The sequence below is a fragment of the Eschrichtius robustus genome, chromosome 1 (genome assembly GCF_028021215.1).
Source record: "Eschrichtius robustus isolate mEscRob2 chromosome 1, mEscRob2.pri, whole genome shotgun sequence".
NCBI lineage: Eukaryota > Metazoa > Chordata > Mammalia > Artiodactyla > Eschrichtiidae > Eschrichtius > Eschrichtius robustus.
This window is the reverse complement of record NC_090824.1, coordinates 163,720,601-163,740,716: the sequence shown is the minus strand read 5'-3', so window position 1 is coordinate 163,740,716 and position 20,116 is coordinate 163,720,601. Positions and strand designations below refer to the sequence as shown.

Below are 20,116 nucleotides of genomic sequence, written 5' to 3'. Positions count from 1 at the left end.
TCACAGATGTCATCTGTTCTGCTCCATGTCTCCATCCTTGTCCTTGTTACCGCTTCCCTCGCCACCTCTGGTCTCTCCCCACAGTCATCCTATATGTCTAAGACCAATCTTCCCCATCACCATTTTCACGGGTCATTCACTCTGCTCAAAAACTTACAATAATTTCCTATAGCCAATCACATCAGCTCCAACCCTCGGGCCAGACTTTTGAGAACCTCCGTCGTCTAGGCCTAGACTTTAAATTTCAGCAGCTGCTTCTTCACCCGCCTCAAAGCACCAAATCACTGCCTTCACCTTCAACAGCACCAGTAAGAGATGAGACGGTAGAGCCTGGAACAGACTGGACCACATCTCCAACCTCCATTCCTGCCCAAAGCATCCTCACTCTCCACACCATCCATACCCATCCCCCCACAACAGCTTCTAGCCACACTGTCCTTTCCCACTCGACTTCCACAACACACACACACACTACACACATACATGCATGCTCATTCATTCAACTGATAATATTAGTTGAGCACCTCCTAGGTGCCGGGCCTTATCCTAGTCACTGTGGATACCACAGTGAACAGAACAGACTAAGTCCCTCCCGACGCAGTGCTGACATTCCACTAGGAGACAAATGGACACAAACAAGCAAATTCATGATATGTCAGGTAGTCATATAGCCTTTCTCAATAGGAGTTCAACTGTCCTATTGTCTCAATAGGAGTTCAGTAGGAAATCAGAAAATGGTACGACTACATTCTCAATTCTGAAGCAAGTGAGAGTGCAAGCCATGTGAATACAGGGGAGAAGAGGTTTTAGGCAGAGAAAAGAGCAAGCAGAAAAGCCCTGAAGCAGGGAAATGCTTGGTGCATTCAAGGAACCCAAACCAGAGCAGAGGCAGTCACAGGAGATGGGGGCGGGAAGCAAATAATGGAAGGCCACTGTGAGGACTTTCACTCTTAGATTGAAGGCTATAGGAGGACCTGGGGTAAAGGAGCGACATGCTCTGACTTTCATTGTAAAAGGATCACTCCTCTCTGCCGTCTATCATCAGGTAGTAAAATTATGAGGGACTTATTTTCTTCTTGAATGTTCCAAAATTTTCTAAACTGAATATATATATATATATTTTTTTTCTTTTTTCTTTTTTTTTTTTAAGGCCGCACCACACGGCTTGTGGGATCTTAGGTCCCTGACCAGGGATCGAACCTGGGCCCCCGTCAGTGGAGGCTCGGAGTCCTAACCACTGGACTGCCAGGGAATTCCCAAAATTTTTTTTAAATTTTTATTGGAATATAGTTGATTTACAATGTTGCATTAGTTTCAGGTGTACAGCAAAGTGAATGAGTTATACATATACGTATATCCATTCTTTTTTACATTCTTTTCCCATATAGGGCATTACAGAGTACTGAGTAGAGTTCCCTGTGCTATACAGTAGGTCCTTATTAGTTATCTATTTTATATATAATAGTGTGTATATGTCAATCTCAGTCTCCCAGTTTATCCCTCCCCCTCACCCCCTTACCCCCTGGTAGCCATACCATATTTTCTAAATGAAGGAAAAACAATCTTCCTAATCCTTTAAGACTGAGCCCAAATTCCACCTCCACTCAAAGCCCCCTGTACCAGTGCTAGGCCATGCTGTACTCTAGACCCTGGCCATCAGGACCACTAGGGTGGTCCCAGTGTTAGCAGTACCTGCTTACAGCAACTAATGTTCATGAAAGTTTCTTCTGCTGCCCTCACTTCTCTCCTGTCATGCAGGAACATGTCCCTTCGGACCCTCTTGCCCCAAGTGCCTGCCTGGGTCCCAGTCTTTCTCGCCATTAACTTAATTAATTCCTGGTAATTAAACTTACAGTTTAGTGATGAACTGCTAAAAGACTGACCTCTCCCAAGGGGTGTAAATACTTTTTTTATTCTTTATACAGTTTTTTAAAATAAATTTTATTTATTTATTTATTTATTGCTGCACTGGGTCTTCGTTGCTGCGTGCAGGCTTTCTCTAGTTGCGGCGAGCGGGGGCCTGCTCTTCGTTGTGGTGCGCAGGCTTCTAATTGTGGTGGCTTCTCTTGCTGCAGAGCACAGGCTCTAGGCACACGGGCTTCAGTAGTTGTGGCACTCGGGATCAGTATTTGTGGCTCGTAGGCTCTAGAGCACAGGCTCAGTAGTTGTGGCGCACAGGCTTAGTTGCTCCGCAGGATGTGGGATCTTCCCGGACCAGGGCTCGAACCCGTGTCCCCCGCATTGGCGGGCGGATTCTTAACCACTGCGCCACCAAGGAAGTCCCGGGTGTAAATATTTTAAAAGGGGACACTAAGTGGAAGTGCAAACGTCTTAAGCCTCAGAGGAATGCAGCTATAATGTTGGAACGATAGGCACTGGGGTGCCTAGTTTGTGGGTAGGTGGCTACCTTCTCCTAAAGGGTACAGGTGCTTAGAAAAGCAATGTCAAAGGGAGACAAGTGAAGTAATGAAAGATGAGATTACATCATTGCCACCACCTCCCTCCTCCCAAATGGCCATTCAATCCATTTTGGGTACCAGAGAATGTTCCCCAGAGGTAACCCCAGCCATCTCAGAGGGGTGACTTGTGTGAAAGTAACCACCACCCTCAGAAAGAAAAGCCCCCTTAAGACACTTCTGGTCTGGAAGCAAATTGTTCTGCAATTGCTTTCAGTGGGGGAACTCCTTGAGGGCAAAGTTCATCTCACATGATTCTTTTATGCTCCACAGAGCATCCAGCTCTGTGTTGGGCCCAGGGTGGGCCTTTCATAAACAACTGTAGATAACTGATCATTGATGGCCCAGTTGTAAAAAGGCTCCAAAGGATTTTTTTTTCCAAAAGATTTTAAATACACATAAGCATTCTAACTAAGAACAACAGTAGTATTAATCACACACCTAATATTTTTAAGGTCCTGAAGATTTATAGCCTTAATGAAGTCTCAGACAGTGAAGCAGTTTTTACGACCTCAGCCAGCTCAGTTCAGGTCTGGAGAGTCTGTCTAACAAGGCAAAGACAGAGAACAGCCCTTGTCCACACACACCCGAGCCTCGGCTGGGCCAAGCCCCAGAAGAATCTGAACAGCTGCTTGCTGCCCACCCCTGGACTCCCTTCTCCTCCAAAAATGCCAAAGCTCTGCCTCAGAGGTGTTTTTGGGCCCTGGAATAGCCTTGAGAGGCTTGCAGTTACAGTGGTCACCTTGAAGGTCACCTACCTTCAAGACCTCTCTCTCTGGTCTCACTCTGTCCTTGGCTTGCTAAAGAACAACTTTAACTTCAGAACTGAATTGGCAGATAGGAGTAGAATGCTGTAAACTGCAGCAAACCAGGGGAATAAAAGTGGAGCCAGAACCCACTCCACTGGCTCACATTCAGCTCCAGCTTGCCAAGGGCAGTGTGGGTAAACGTTCCTATGCCCAATGACTGGATGGATATAAGGATGAAGTAGCTCCCTGCCTCACTCCCAGGATGGGCTGAACCTCCAGTAGGAGGGAAATTCCAGGAATGTATGTGAGGTTTATACATAGGAACCTCTCTCTTTAGCATCCCCCATGTCAATGTGTAGGAGACTAAGAGCCCTGTGGTCCATGGGAGAGGGTCCAGGGCCATGCCCAAAAGAAGTGACTTCTTTAGAAGCATGCCCCCCAAAAACACCCAACAAATGAAGCTAGAAGCCAATTCATTCTGCTCATCAGCTCCTCCCAGATGGGTGCAGCCGTGGCTCCCTGAATTCAGGAACTACCCCGATCAGAGTTTCTAGCCTAATTCACCTGCTGGGGAGAGCTGTCTTTACTGCACATCTACCAAAGGCAAGCCTCCTTGCCTACCAAGGACGGACAGCCAGTTCCAACATCATACCTCTTCTAGAGGGACATATTTCTGGGCAGTTTGAGTTTTTGCTTTAGGGCATTCAATGTTTGTCTCTAAAATTAAAAACAGATTTACCCATTGTTTTTGTAATGATGACATATAAGCTTATAGAAAATTCAAATGACAGGCAAAAATATAAAGAAAAAAGTAAAAACCACTCTAATCTCACCACTCAGAGGTAAGATCTGACAGTAAACTCTGTTCTGCAGAAGAAGTGAACCTATTCTGGGTTAAACCTAGGGTGTTGCTCTTGCTTTTCTGGATAAGTCTGTGGATTTGTTTTCAGAAGACCCTTAATGCCACCCCTGAACTACTTGAAAAAATTTCAGGGGTCACCAATATTTCTGGAGCTCACAAATGGACATAACAAAGTCATACAGACTCCCTGCCCCCCACACATACTGACTTGAGGCCAGGAGTTCATCTGTTCAGCAGACATACCCCTTTTTTTCACTCAACATAGCAGAAGTCTTTCTACAATCAATCACATAAATAGACATCATCATCCTTTTCATCTCCTGGAGCATGTAAATGAGAGGAAGGGGGACACCATTACCTCTTGATACAATACCTTTAGAATCTGAAATGGAGTATTTGGGTAAATGTGACTTTACCCAAAGTCACACAGCAAACAGAGGACACCTATTCTCTGCTGATGGATTTGAGGAATGACTCTGTGGTGACACCAAACTCAAAAGGTGTTTATTAACTTTTCTTTCAGTCATAAAAAGGATCCAATGTGCCATTTCAACACATACATAAACACTTCCCACTGTCAAATAAAAATGAATGGTTGGTTGAAGTAGCACTTTTATCCCTAAAAACATTTCCCAAAATTAATAAGCTAATGGATATCCCATCCTACACGCCTAAAGCATGAAGGGGGAGAACAATGGACCAGATGCCCACAAATGGAAACATACACAGACTGTGGGTACATGCAACTGCTCCACCTCACAGGCATCAACACTAGGAACTCTCTCCTATTCAGGATGCTCCTATTTTTGCAGGAAAAGAAAAAGTTAAAACAAACGCATATAAAGATAGCGCTGGAGATAAACGTCTAATAAAAACACGAATATTAAAACAGTAGCTCTAGGTTATAGGATTTATCAGTTTTATTTCATTTGTATACCTATCTGAATTGCCTAAATTTTCTACATGAATGCTCTTTAGAGTTTTAAAAGAAAAATAATTAATCCATAATCTAGGTTGGTCTATTTGGATTTTATTTTTTGCTGTAGAAAAATACAGATTCAAAACTCTAGAGGGTCCACCACTCGTCCCAGTTTTGTGGAAGCAGAAGGAAGTGTTAAGACGAAGCTCAAACCTCATGAAGACTGCAATCCAACAGGAAAGCTCACCATGACCAGGCTGAGTAGAGGGCAAGAATTATTACCTTCTTTTCTGTCTCCAGTGTGTAGAGAAGATGAAAATCCTAAACCGATCTCTCCTTCAAGTGCAACCAAAAGAAACCACCCCTGCCCCACCTCTTCCAAGAGTTCACAGACCTCTGCTCTCTGAACAATTTCCAACGCATCTGTCCACAACCACCCCTTGGCCACAAAATTACCCACACCACTTGGTATCTGCATACCTTCTGCAGTAATCCCCTTTTCCAATACTTTATTTCTAAAAAAGTTATTCCTCCTTTTCCTTAAGTTTCACAAACACAGGATCCCACCCAAACGGTACAGAATCATTCATTCTATCAATTAAATAATCATTGTTAACTACACTGTATAGAGCTTGAGGAAAGATTATGTTAACAAAAAGGGTTAGTTTTCATGGAGCCTGAGAAAAACAAACGGGAATTGAGGAGCAAGAGTTTGTTAGTCTGTCCCAGCCCTGGCCAGAAGTCAGGGAGTGGGGGTGGGGAGGGCCATGGCCAGAGGACAGAAACATCTGTCATTCTGCAGTTTCATTTCTCAAGGCTAGTTATACCCTGAGTTTATGCATCAGTCTCTTCCAAGTTTGGTTAATCAGTCTCCCTGGATCCAATCAGCTCTGCGTGCCCTACAAACTGAATTTCAGGTTTATGAAACTGAGAACAAGATCCTGAAGCACAGAGATCCCACCAAACTAAAGTCACCTCCCAGGATGACATCTGTCTCCACTCTCTAACAGCAACACCCATCACGTGATATGTATTTGATGTATCCAATAGTCTCTGATATGTCCCTGTGACTTACAGAATTAAATCCAAACTTGACCTGCCTTTCACAAGCCCAACTCAGCTTCCCAGCCTCATCCCTGGACAAACCAAGTCTCTCATGGCTCCATGCTTTCACACATGACTCTCTCTTCATAGACTGCCCTTTGCCCAGTCTTGCTTGCCTGCAAAACTTCTGTTCTTCCTCTAAAGCCCAGTTCAGAAGTCACCTCGCCCTAAAGCCTTCCCTACTTCCCCAGGCATTTATTTCTTACTGCCCCCAACTGTAGCTCTCTAACTACAAAGGCTTTAGAGAATTTGTTAAATACATTGTAGCTTATTCTTTTAATTATCTGACCTCCCCTGGATACCCTGAGCTTCTTGAGGCAAGGAACTCACATTGTATCCATAAGCCCTAGCACAGTGTCAAGACTGAAATAAGAGATCAACCTTGAAGGACTGATCACATGGAACACTGGCATTAAGTTATTTAGAGGAAAAGAGTCTCAAAATATTCAAGAATTAAATTATCTATATACTTAATCTCATCCAAAATGACAATAGGGCATGGAGGCAGCATGGGTGTTTTAAAATTTTAAGTAATAATAGCAGCTAACATTTGTACTAAGTTAATTTGATCAGCACAACCACCCTAGGAGGTAGGTACATTTTTCTGCATTTAAGCTGAGAAAAGCTTGAGGCTTTTCCAAACAGGAAACTGAGGCACGAGAGGGGTTAAATAACTCAAAAACATCCAGTTAGTAAGTGGCAAAAGCAAGACACAAACTCGGTAGTCTGGCTCCAGAGCCAGTGCGCTCTGGAATCAGGAAGATCTAGGTTTTAATACAGATTATGTTACAAATATGGCTTTGGATAAGAAATCTAACTCCTCCGAGCTTGTATACGTAAAGGAGGCAGGACAACCCCTTTCTCTTAAGAGTGCAGGGAGGATTAAGTTAAATATGATAATGTTTGCAGAAGTCTCTAAAATGGATTCTCCCACCTAATAGGCACTCCATAAATGTTCATTTATTTTCCTTTCCCTTCATAAAAGCTGGGCAAAACAGTCTCTCTGAGGAAAAGGATCCTCCCCCAGACTGCTTGAGGCTTTCCAAAGCAGATCAAGTAGTGTGGCCACTCAACACAGAAAGCCTTCCTTGCCTTACCTGTTTATCTCTGTCCATACCAGAGTCCTTTTAAAATGTAAATATCATAATGTCACTCACTTAAAACCTTTCAAAGGTTCCTAATTACACCGGGGATACAATCCAAACTAAGGAGGGAAGGCATTCCGTCCCCAAGGCCCCCAGTGATCTGACACACCTCTCTATAAACTTATCTCCCCTCTCCTTTTCCCCCTCCAGCCATACAGGCCTCTTTCACTTCCTCCAACTTGCCAAGCTCTCTGCTGCTCCACACATGGTTAACTCTACACCCTCCTTCAGGTCTCAGCCTAAATGTCACTTCCTCAAGGGAAGCCTTCCCTGAGCCCCCAACCCAAATCAAGGCCCATATCTCTTACCACTCTCTTCACCTTTCTTTCCTTGTACTCATTACAGTTTGAAATGATTAGTTTACCACTTCCTTCAAAGTTTTATTCAAAAGACACCTTCTCAGGAGGCCTTTCCAGACCACTCAAATATAAATTCAGTCCCTACCCAATAACTCATATTCTCCTTCCCTATCTTCTTTTTCTCATTACCACTTATTAACAGACTATATTTTTATTATATATTTTATTGTCTGGCCCCTTAGAATGAAAGCTCCACAAGGGCAGTTATTTTTGCTTGCTTTCTTCACAACATCTAACAATGGCTGGCACATATTGGTTGACAAATATTTGTTGTTGAATGAAATTTCAAGATTATTTATTATCAGGCCTTCTCACTGGTCTATGAGCTCAAGCTAAAACATGTCTTTCTGGTTTCCCACTGTACTCCCAACACCTAGTCCAGTGCCTAGCACATAATAAGTGCTCAGAAAATTTTACTAAATGAATCAAAGCCATGACCAGTGGAAAAATTGGAAAATGGTCAAAATATGTGTTAGCACCTTGCTTCCTCTTCTCTTTCACTGTATAATGTACCTGTGAGTTTGAGGAAACAGACCCCTGAAATCCCACCAAGCACCTGCCAGGCATCTATCTGTCCACATCCTGTATCCTCAGCCACACTGTACACACCAACAGATGCACTGTGCAGGTCCTCCAGAACACAGAGCTGAAGGCAAGTGGGCCAACCCTATGCCAAATACCATCTTACCCCCCAGTCCCATTCTCTGACTGCCAGTCCTTTTCTAGGCTAGTCCTGGGTGCCAGACATGCTGCCCTGGGTGGGCCCGTGGATTTATTCCAATCCAGGACTTTTAATGCCACCTCTGGCCTACTCAAAAAAGAAAAAAAAAAGTTAAAAATCCCTGAGCAGCTCGAATAATCCTGGGGTTCTCAGAAACAGACATACCTAAGGTCGTACGGACCCCTCCCCCTCACATGCGCTGATCCAAGGCCAGGAGGCCATCTGTCCAGCAGACGCTCCCCGTCCTCCCTCGGGTCACATTGAGCCTTTCTCCCCGGGTTGGCAGGAAGAGCCCCTGCAGAAAGACAATCTCCACCCTGATCAACAGGCCTGGTCACCCCCTGGGCCCCCAACTCTGGAGCAGGAATACCCGTCAGCTCCCGAAGAAACCTCCCCCAGGGTCAGAACTTGGGCGGAGGTGGGGGGAGGGACTGAGGGGCGCCAAAAAAGGTCGATCCCCCAAGTGTCTGTCCCGTGACGACGCCAGCTCTTCGGGCGACCGGGACGGTCCGGCTGACAGGGCGCCCCAGCGGGGTAAAGTGGCACCGTTATCCGTGCCTGGGCGGGGGGCCGCGGGCCAACGCCGAGGGCGACCGCCCGTCCCGCGCCGGGAGGACAGCAGCGTGCCCGCCCGGCGAGGTAGCGGCGGGTCGGGGTGGCGGAAGGGGCAGGCTGCCCGTCCGCCGGGGGTGCGGTGGGGTGGCGGCCGGGGCCCGCCAGGCGGCGGTCAGGGGAAGTGGCTGCCGCCTCAGGCGGCGAGCAGGGTCCGCCTGGCTGCAGGGCCGGGCCGCGGTGCGGGCGCGGGCTCGGCCTCGGCCCTGGCTCCGCTCAGCCCCGGCTCGGGCTGGAGCAGCCTCGGCGGCGGCCCCGGCCCACAAGCCCCGCCCGGCCCGGCCCGCGGGGGGCGCTTACCTGGCGGCGGCGGCGGCTGCAGGCCCCGGGCTCGGCCGCGCGCGTCCCCAGCGCCGGCTGCGGGAGCCACAACATGGCGACGGCGGTGGCGGGCGGGGCTGCGGCTCCGGGGGCGGAGCGGGGGCGGGAGCCGGCCTGGCGGCGGGACCTGGCTGGGGCCGCGGGCGGGGGTTGGGGGTGGGGGGGCAGGCGGAAGGCGGCTTGGACCTGGGCACCCGCCCAGGGCGGTGCGGCTGAGGGGCTGCCCCGGCCTGGGCCCGGCTTCTCGCCTCTCGCCTACCGCCTGCCGCCTACCGCCTACCTCCTCCTGCCCCAGGCGGGCTGCGCGCACCGACCCGGCGGTGGCGACAGCGGCGGGCTGGGCGGGGCGGGGCGGGGGCGGTGCCGGGCAGAGCTGGACCCTAGACCTCGCAGACCCAGGCCCGGCCCCCGCCCTCGTGTGACCCGTCTGCCCCGCCGAGCACCCGGCGCGATTCCGGCCCGGCGGCCGCTCCCTGCAACCTGGGCCTCTCGTTCTCTGACCGGCCTCCAGGGCAGGGGCCTTCGGTCAGGGCCGAGGTCCCCCACTAGAGGGCCACGATCTGCCTACGCGGCTGTCTCGCCCCAGCGGACAGCGAGCGCCTCTGGAGCCGGCACGGCGTCCTCTTCCCTCAGATCTGGCACCTAGTGGGGCCTAGTAGGCTGTTAAGTGAAAAGTAGCAGAGGTGGTGTGGGCCTGGCACTTAGTAGGTGCGCCCTAAATGTTCGGTCATCGCTGGAACTAGGGACTTGCAAGCAGGCCTGGAGGTGTGGGGCGCTCTGACATGTTGTCTCTGGGGTGACCGTGAGACCCGCGGCGAACAGAGTTGGAGGCCTGGCAACGGGTGCCTCCCAGGGGTAGACTGCAACATCTCTGAGTTACAGGGGAAGCTATGACTGTGCGAGGTGAGAACTCGGAGAGGCGGGCAGATGGCCAGGGCAGGACCTTCCAAGAACCCAGAGTACCTGGAAACTGGCGGCGTTAAGGTGGCAACTAGGTTGAGGGTGTGAGAGCACGGAGATGAGGCCCTGGTGTCTGGCAGTGAGCACCCACTGCTAACCACGGAGAAATGCCCTCTGAAGAACCGGGAGAGAGACGCCAATTTGTTCGAGAGGTGCAACTGATTTTCAGCCAGGGCCTGCTGTGGGCCAGGCTCTAAGCTGAGTTGACCACTTGGGTAGGGGGTGTGTGGTAGTGAAGCGATGAAGGCAGTAAAGGGTGATGATTCCAGAAGTTTGGCAGGAAGAGGGGGAAAAGAGTAAGCCTATAGCTCCAGGGGTAGTAAGAGTAAAGGAGAGAGGTGATTTTTATTTTTATTTTTTCCTATTTGAGGAAGAGCTCTCAAAGGAGCTGAGAGGGGAGAATAAAAGATAAGAGATAGGATAATTAATGATGCGTGATCTCAGAAAAGAAAAAGGAAATAGGGCTGGGAAGGGAGAGGAAGAAATCAGAGAAGAGGCACACCCCTTCCTGCTAGATTTAAAGGATACACATAGATAGAAATATTTTGAGGTGGGGAGGCATGCATACTCAGTCCTGCATGTTTCCATGGGTCAGCTGCCTGGATGCCCCACAAAGTCAACCATAATGCTGCTGGGGGGTCACTGCCCTTTAAAATTTAACTGCAATTGGCTCAAACCCCTATTCCACTTAGAGTGGGAAACCCAGCATACCTGCCAACATTTCCAAAGATTCACGGGAGAACTTACATTTCTTCAAATTATCACTGGCCCCAATTTCTTATTTCCAAAAATATACTCCATTGTGCTCTTTTAGGAAATTTGTCACTACTCCCTGGATACCACTCCATTTATATTCCCCCAAAATACAGTACCATGCTTGTGAAAACAAGCAAAATGCCCAGTGTTATATGATTGTTAAATTATAGTTCATTTGTAACCATTAAAAATCATGTTGAACACATTGTAAATCAACTATACTCCGATATAAAATTTAAAAATTTTAAAAATCATGTTGAAGAAAAAGATTAATGACATGGTATATACTTGTAATTAAAAAGCACATCACAAGATGATGTGATACCAGGACTTCCCTGGTGGTCCAGTGGGTAAGACTCTGTGCTCCCAATGCAGGGGGCACGGGTTCAGTCCCTGGTGGGGGAACTAGATCTCACATGCATGCCACAACTAAGAGTCCACATGCCGCAGCCAAAAATAAATAAATAATAAATAAATATTTTTTAAAAAGATATGATACCAGCTTGTAATATATAAATATACATAAATGTGTATCACACATAGACTTTTTTTTTACATTTATTTGCATTGGGTTTATTGGATAACACTATATTGAATATCTTTAATCCCAGAATCTGCTTATTCTTTTTTTAAATTGAAATATAGTTGCTGTACAATATTATACAAGTTACAGGTGTACAACATAGTGATTCACAATTTTTAAAGGTTATACTCTATTTATAGTTATTATAAAATATTGGCTATATTCCCCATACTGTACAATATATCCTTGTCACTTATTTTATACCTAATAGTCTGTACCTATTACTCCCCTACCCCCATATTGCCCCTCCCCTTCAAATTTTTTAAAATGCAAGGTGGAGAGCAGGGTAGAATATAATTCCATTTTTTATAAAAATTATATATATAATTAATATTTACACACATATATATTTGCTTATCCAGGCATAGCACATATCTGATGGACACAAATGAGACTGGGGAGGGAAACTAGATGGCTGGGGGACAGGAGCATGAGGGAGACCTTTTATCACCGTATGCCCTTTTGTGCTCTTTGAATTTTATACCATGTGCTTTACCAATAAAGAACAAATAAATGCAATTTAATTTTTTTTAATGCATATACTTTTTTAGTAGTGTTCTGGATCACCAGGTATAAACAGGAAAATAAAGCAGGGCTCTGGACAGCAGACCTAGCTATTTCTTTTTTTTTTTTTTTTTTTTATTTATTTATTTTTGGCTGCGTTGGGTCTTCGTTGCTGCGCGCGGGCTTTCTCTAGTTATGGCGAGCAGGGGCTACTCTTCTTTGCGGTGTGCGGGCTCCTCATTGCGGTGGCTTCTCTTGTTGTGGAGCATGGGGTCTAGGCACGTGGGCTTCAGTAGTTGCGGCACACAGGCTCATTAGTTGTGGCTCACGGGCTCTAGAGCCCAGGCTCAGTAGTTGTGGTGCACAGGCTTAGTTGCTCCGCAGCATGTGGGATCTTCCCGGACCAGGGCTTGAACCCGTGTCCCCTGCATTGGCAGGTGGATTCTTAACCACTGCGCCACCAGGGAAGTCCCAGGCCTAGCTATTTCCAAAGTCCCCTCCCGTGCCTAGAGGCTGCATGGTGTCCATCAAAGAGCATCACAGAAGGAATCAGGAGACTTGGCTTCAAGTCCAGCCTCTGTTACCAACTCTCTGTGCTGCCCTGTACCGGTCACCTCATCTCTCTGATCATCCCTTTCCTCTTCGGTAAAATGGAGGCAATAGTACTTTTGAGCTACGTAATATAAAATAATATCACACATAGATTTTTTAAATGGTATTTTTATTTTCTTCTGTGACTTCTTATTTTCTTATTTTTACAGTAGTACATTAATATTTATCTTGAAATCAGGAAAAATGATATTTTAAAGTGTATTTTTATGAAAGGTATTTTTTTAAAGATATTTATGGAATTCAGAAGAAAGATATTAGGAATCAGGAAAGGAAATTGGAAATGGATATTTGAAGGATGGATGGGACTTTGGCAAGCAGAGACGGGCTAGTTGAGGAGGCTGCCCTATGCAGAAGGAAATAGTACAATGATACAGAATGAGAAGTTCAGCAAACACCAAGAGGTCAGTTTGGTTGGAGCACAGATTCATGTGGAAGAAATTTAGATGAATCAGTCTGGACAAGTAGGGCAATAGTCCTGAATGCCAAGCTGAACCCTTTGTAATTTGACAGCTGGGAGAACCCTGGAGCTTGAACTGTGCAGGTGATAAATTTTAAAATAAATGTTCCTGTATCCTCTTCCTTAATGAAATTCTAGGTTTTAGCCCTTCTACCCTAATGATATCTGGGCATCTGATTGACTCAGAGTGAAGAGGTAGGGGCAACAGTTTTTTTTATTCCAGCTGTTCACAGAGTGAGAACTGGCTCTTGCTTCTCTGGTTATTCATTACTACAATTTTTATTCACAAGGCAGCAGTTTCAGAGAGCAAATTAGCAAAGAGTGAAAATGAAAGGAAGAAGAAATGTGCATTTTAAACCAATGCTTTGCAAAAACTTTTTTTTTTTTACAACTTTCTATGAGGTCAGCTTTTTCTTAGATTCCATATGTAAGTGAAATCACACAGTATTTGTCTTTCTCTGATTTATTTCACTTAGCATAATGTACTGAAGATCCATCCATGTTTTCAAAAATGGCATGATTTCCTGCTTTTTTATGGCTGAATAATATTCTTTGCACTCTTTTCTGACTGTGAACCTCCATAAGAAATATATTCCACATCTCAACCCAGAATATATACACATGTGCACACAGACACACACAACTCTGAAACAAAACATTTCATGAAATATTACCATTTTATACAATGCATTCTGATATTTTCAACTTTATTAGTTTTATTTCTTTTTAAATAGTGGTCATTGATCTTATGACCCATTATAGGGCTCCAAAATGCCTTAAAGGACATTGAAAAAAGGCTAGACTATTATTCCCTATGTTTGCAGTTCTCATTTAAATATCCATACAGGCAGTGACCTTAAGTTTGCCATGTTTACATGTCCCAGAAAGCCTCAGGACAGGCAAGACTCTCTCAGGATGTGGTGGGGGAGAGAATAGAAGGATTGGCAGGAGCCATGTTTGAGTTTCTCTTCCCTTCTCAGTAAATATTTCCTGATATCAATATTTCTCAGGAGGCATAAATGTTTTCTCCTTTGTCTAGCTTGAGATATAGACTGAACTTCAAACAAGATTAGACTACTGCCTGCAGACTACCAGAGACAACTATTTATTTGAATGAACAGAATCATGGACTAAAATAAAAGGGAAAATAATATGTCTGGATTGTGACAATACATAGAAGCCATCTGATCCAACGCTGTTGGAGCACTATAGGGACAGTAAATTTTATCCCTTACTTAGAAGTTTGGAACCAGTGAAAAGCTGAAAATATCAACTTTATTACCAATAAAGCTGAACTGAAGAACGTTCTGGTTGATGACCAATAGGCTTTTTACTATTCTTTGAATTAAAATAATCTCCCCCAAAACTCCAACCTACAACTTGCAGAGGTCTAGCAACTTTAACCACGTATGATTAGAGAAGATTGCCCTCTGTATAAGGGCAGGCAGATCCAAATTCACCAATTAGGTAGGTCACCTGGAAGAACCAGGACAAATTCTCCTACCTGACCTCCTATGGGGAAAAAAAAAAAAAAAAAAAGAATGGGGAACAAGGATTTATCCCTGCCCAAACAAATTGGACCTAGCCCAATAGTTGGTCAGTTAATTGGAAAAGTATATTAAAGCAGTGAATTAGAAAAAGTGACAAATACAAACCTTAATATTTCATTTTCATTTCAAACCTATAAGGAACACCCACTTGCAAATCTTTTGATGTGAGGTCAAACCTTTTATGTGAGCAACAGTGGCGATTAGAATTCTTGAGTTGTTTTTCTTACATAATTCATATCCATGATATATTTTCTGTGCTTTCCAATTCGTTTTTTTAAAGTTGACTGAGGGGGACTTCCCTGGCGGTCCAATGGTTAAGACTCCGCGCTTCCACTGCAGGGGCCACAGGTTTGATCCCTGGTCCAAGAACTAAGATCCCGCATGCCCCGCAGCATGGCCAAAAATAAAAAATTAAAAAAATAAAGTTGACTGAGGACTTAGAGCTTCTTGCAAAGCAATATAACTAGAGGCTCCCTCTTAAAAAAAAAAAAAAAATCCTTCTTAATTCTCTCACTCACGTCTGGTTTGACAGTAATTTTCAACTGGTCTCTAATATTTCCAAAGCATTCAACTGACATTTCATAGAAACAACTCTTTTTCATGCTTATGTGTCATCAGTTTATGTAATTTTAATTAAATTAATTATACTCTGGCAAACAGCTGTCATAAGCAATTTTGGGATCAAACACAGCAGATTCTTATTAGGCATCTAACAAAACTGGTAGGAAGAAGTATGTAGATATTCCAGAGATGGACTCACTAATCCAAAGCATTCAGCAGGCATGGGCATTAGTCAATATGTTTATTTGGAGGGAATGGAAAGTGTTGATTCCAGAGAGTTCATCAAAACAAAACCGGTTAATGCTCATATACTAGTATAACCAACTCTGGGTGCATATATCTTAACATTCTTCTTCCATTATGTATCCACTTTATAAATGTTTATTGATATTCAGGACAGTGCCAGGCACTATACTAGGCCCTGAAGAAGCACAGCTCACTGAAAAGGAAGAAACTGGTATGCAAACAGGATGAAGAGGCAGGATGGAGAAGGAGGAATGTTAAGGAGCAAATCCCTTTACCTTCTCTCTACTCCATCCCCTCAAAATCACTGTCCCTCCATTCCCACTTAGCTTAAAAATGGCTTTAAATATCTTAGGATTGGCATGGCTATCACAGAAATCCCCATGGTAATACCACCTACTACATTAACAGTATATATATATACATATATATACACCTTATGTACTTTCCAGTGCTAATGAGATGATGCAGTTGGTCCATTCAGAGAAAGCTGTGGCAATGGGAATTGGTATAATCCTCTTAAAAAGCAATTTGACAGTACTTCCAAAGAGCCTTAATAGAGATGTGACTCTCTTTTGACTCATCAGTACCACTCCTAGAAACTTTTCCTTAAGAAAAAGTCCTCCCTCCTTTTCACAAAGATGAGACTGAAGGCAAAGAAGGAAGCCCCTGCCCCTCCCAAAGCCGAAGCCAAAGCAAAGGCTTTGAAGACCAAGAAAGCAGAGTTGAATGTGTCCACGGCCAGAAAAAAGAAAAAAAGATTTGGCTGTCACCCACCTTGCCACAGCCCAAAGCACTGAGGCTCAGGAGGCAGCCCAAATATCCTGCAAAGAGCACCCCTAGGATAAATAAGCTTGATCGCTATGCCATCATCAAGTTCCCCCTCACCACCAAGTCAGCCATGAAGAAGACAGAAGACAACACACTTGTGTTCATTGTGGATGGCAAGGCCAATAAGCATCAAATTAAACAGGCTATGAAGAAGCTCTATGACATTGATGTGGCCAAGGTCAACAACTTGACCAGGCCTGATGGAATAAAGAAGGCATATGTTCACCTGGCTCCTGACTATGGTGCTTTGGATGTTGCCAACAAAATTGGGATCACCTAAACTGAGTCCAGCTGGCTAATTCTCAATATAAAAGTTTTCACTAAAAAAAAAAAGAAGAGAGAGAGAGAGAGAGAGAGAGAAAGAAAGAAAGAAAGAAAGAAAGAAAAAGAGAGAGAGAGAGAGAGAAAGAAAGAAAGAAAGAAAGAAAGAAAGAAAGAAAGAAAGAAAGAAAGAAAGAAAAGAAGAGAAAGAAAGAAAGTTAGTTCTACCCAAAAGAGAATGGCCACATGCCTAATATTTACTACAACCTTATTTGTGATAATGAAAGTTTGAAACATTTGAATAAGTAACTTATGGCATGCAACATTGTATAACTTACCACTGAGTATGTAACAGAAAACATTTGATTACATATTAAATGAAAAAAGATATAATTTGCTCAACTATACTGAGAACCATTGAATTATATACATTTAAAGGGTGGGGCTTCCCTGGTGGCGCAGTGGTTAAGAATCCGCCTCCCAATGCAGGGCACAAGGGTTCAAGCCCTGGTCTGGGAGGTTCTCACATGCTGTGGAGTAACGATGCCCGTGCGCCACAGCTACTGAGCCTGCACTCTAGAGCCCACGAGCCGCGCAACTACGGACGCCCGCATGCCTAGAGCCCATGCTCCGCAACAAGAGAAGCCACCGCAATGAGAAGCCCACACACCGCAAAGAAGAGTAGCCCCCGCTCGCCGCAACTGGAGAAAGCACGCACGCAGCAAGGAAGAGCCAACACAGCCAAAAATAAATAAATAAATTTTTTTAAAAAAAAAGGGTGAACTTTTGGGAATTCCCTGGTGGTCCAATTGTTAGGACTCTGCACTTTCACTGCCAGGGCCTGAGTTCAATCCCTGGTCGGATCCACGTGTGGCCAAAAAAATATAAAAAAATAAAAGGGTGAACTTTGTGAATCATATCAATTTCTTTTAAAAAGATAAAATTCTCCATTTTTACTTTTGTGTCAGCCAAGATCAGGAGAAAACAGATGGCCTGCTCGATGTGTGTAACTGAAGAAAGTTAATGAAGGGGCAGTGTATAAAGATGCTGGCAGGGTTGAGGGAAACCAGCAAGGGATAATGAAATACCCCAGGGCTAATGCTGAGAAGCCATTATCAACCATAGGCCTGAAGGGGCAAAGAGATGGAACCAGTGCTCAGTTAGAGCAACAGATGAAGGAGCGGGAGGGCCAATAGGAACTTTGACGAATACAGTGCTCTCTCTCTCTCTCTCTCTTCCTGTGGTACCTCCCACTGGCTGAACCCAAGAGGAAGCCTAAGGGCAAGTGACCCCAGATGACGCTGCCCTTCAAGGTCAGCCTCTAGAGAAGGATGGAGAGGAGTGGATCTGGAAGCAGATTATCTAGCAGGTATGTGATCATATAGCAATGTGAGAACCATCTAAACATATGGTCGAGGACCTTAAGGGAACCTGGAAAATCAGGGTTTGTAGGGATAAAAAGTGGAGGTAGTTAGAGAATGGGTAGGATGGGTAGAGGGGGTAGGAAAGATTTAACTCAGGCTGAGACAAGGATGAGAGCCAGACGCGGGAATGATTTATTGTTTGGTCAAATACTGAGCTAGAGTCTGAGGTCTGGAAGAGATTAATAGGAGATACAGAGCTAAATCAGAGTGTAGCATTAAAAATTCTTCCCCTATTGGCTATTACCCAGCCGTGTCTCCTTCCCAGCTAAACTTCATGCCTTCAACAAGTAATTGTTTAGTACCTATTATGTGCCAGGAACTGTTAGGCCCTGGGGATTGAGGAAGGAACAAAATTAACATCCTCGCTCTCCTGGAGTTTACATCCTGGTGGGGGGAAAGAGACAACAGATAAGTAAATGTAAGTCAAGGGTGATAGGTGCTATAAAGAAAAGCACAGGAGAGAATGGAACTAAAATTCTGCCCATTCTACCTCTTAAAAAAAGCCCATACATGCCTACACACAGCAGAGCTCCTGAGTAAATCAGGACTTTGATATCTCTCACCTGACCTAAGATCAGACTATCCTAACTGATCTTCCCGCCTGCAGCACACTCCAACCAGTCCTCCACTCTGCTGTGAGGATCTTTCTGAAACAAATCTTGTCAGTACCCTGCTTTAAAAAGTACCCTCCAGGAACTTCCCTAGTGGTCCAGTGGTTAAGAATCGCCTTCCAAGGCAGGGGGACACAGGTTCGATCCCTGGTCGGGGAACTAAGATCCCACATGCTGTGGGGCAACTAAGCCCAGGCCCACGCACCTCACCTGTAGAGCCCACGCGCTCTGGAGCCTGTGCGCCACAACTAGAGAGAGAAGCCTGCACTCTGCAACTAAGACCCGACACAGCCAAAAATAAAATAAATAAATTAAATTAAATTAAAGAATGTTAATGTTAAAAAATTGTTTATACTGAGCCTGCGCTCTAGATCCCACTAGCCACAACTACTGAAGCCCGTGCGCCTAGAGCCCGTGCTCCCCAACAAGAGAAGCCACCACAATGAGAAGCCCACGCACCACAATGAAGAGTAGCCCCTGCTCGCTGCAACTAGAGAAAGCTAGCACACAGCAACAGAGACCCAATGCAGCCAAAAATAAATAAATAAATTTATTTTTAAAAAGATTGTTTAAATAATAAATAAAAAGTACCCTCCAATGCTCTTGTTTGCTTACCATGTGGAATAAGGCCTAACCTCCTTATCATGGACCTTATCTTCTGGATCCATCACTTGCATGTACCTCTTTCATTCTCCTTTTCTGTCAACCCTAATTGTCTGTAGTCTATTGAATGCTGCCCTGTCTCTCATTTCTGTACCATTGTCCATACTGCCCTTTCCGTTTGGAACGTTCTCCAGGACCTCCCCACCTCCTCCCAAGGTTGGCAATCTTCTTATTCTTTTAAGCCCATTAACTGCCACCTTTTTGGTCAAGCTTCCCTGACCTTCCCTGGTGTGAGGAAGTATCTTCCAGTTCCCACCTTTGTGTTATCAGTACATCTTACTGTATAGGTACCTCTAAATGTACTTATCATACCATATAATTCTATTTCTTGGGGCTCAGGTGTACATGATGGAGTTAAATATGTTCCATGGGTCAGGGACCCTATATTCTTTTGTTCATGTGTGACCATTTTTTGTTACTTATTCAACCTAAAAACTAGAATTGACAACTTACATATATCCCCCCATCCAGTGCTTAATCTTTTTTTCTTTCAGTTTTATTGAGATATAACTGATATAGAGCACTGTGTAAGTTTAGGCGTACAGCATAATGATTTGAATTTCATACATTATGAAGTGATTACCACAATAAGATTAGTGAACATCTATCATCTCTTATAGATACATAATAAAAGAAAGAGAAAAAAATTGTTTTCCTTGTGATGAAAATTCTTCGGATTACTCTCTTAACAACTTTCACATATAACATACAGCAGTGTTCATTATATTACTCATGTTGTACATTACATCCCGAGTACTTATAACTGGAAGTTTGTACCTTTTGACCACCTTCGTGCAATTCCCCTTCCCCTCCCCATCTCCCTCCCCATACCCTTGCCTCTGGCAACCATAA

General features: G+C 44.7%; 1 protein-coding gene and 1 pseudogene across 2 annotated transcripts in view; one reads left to right on the top strand and one right to left on the bottom strand.

Annotated features, from left to right (window-relative positions):
- ZNF592 (zinc finger protein 592) overlaps positions 1 to 9,311 on the bottom strand; it is a 55,153-nt gene extending 45,842 nt beyond the window's left edge. The window contains exon 1 of one of the 2 annotated variants that reach the window (XM_068558425.1): positions 9,228 to 9,311. The gene's annotated coding sequence lies outside the window, so the exon portion shown is untranslated. The remainder of the gene's footprint in view (positions 1 to 9,227) is intronic. The other variant, XM_068558406.1, reaches the window with a different exon arrangement.
- Positions 9,312 to 16,115: 6,804 nt separating this feature from the next.
- LOC137760890 (large ribosomal subunit protein uL23 pseudogene) lies at positions 16,116 to 16,604 on the top strand (annotated as a pseudogene).
- Positions 16,605 to 20,116: the final 3,512 nt, after the last annotated feature.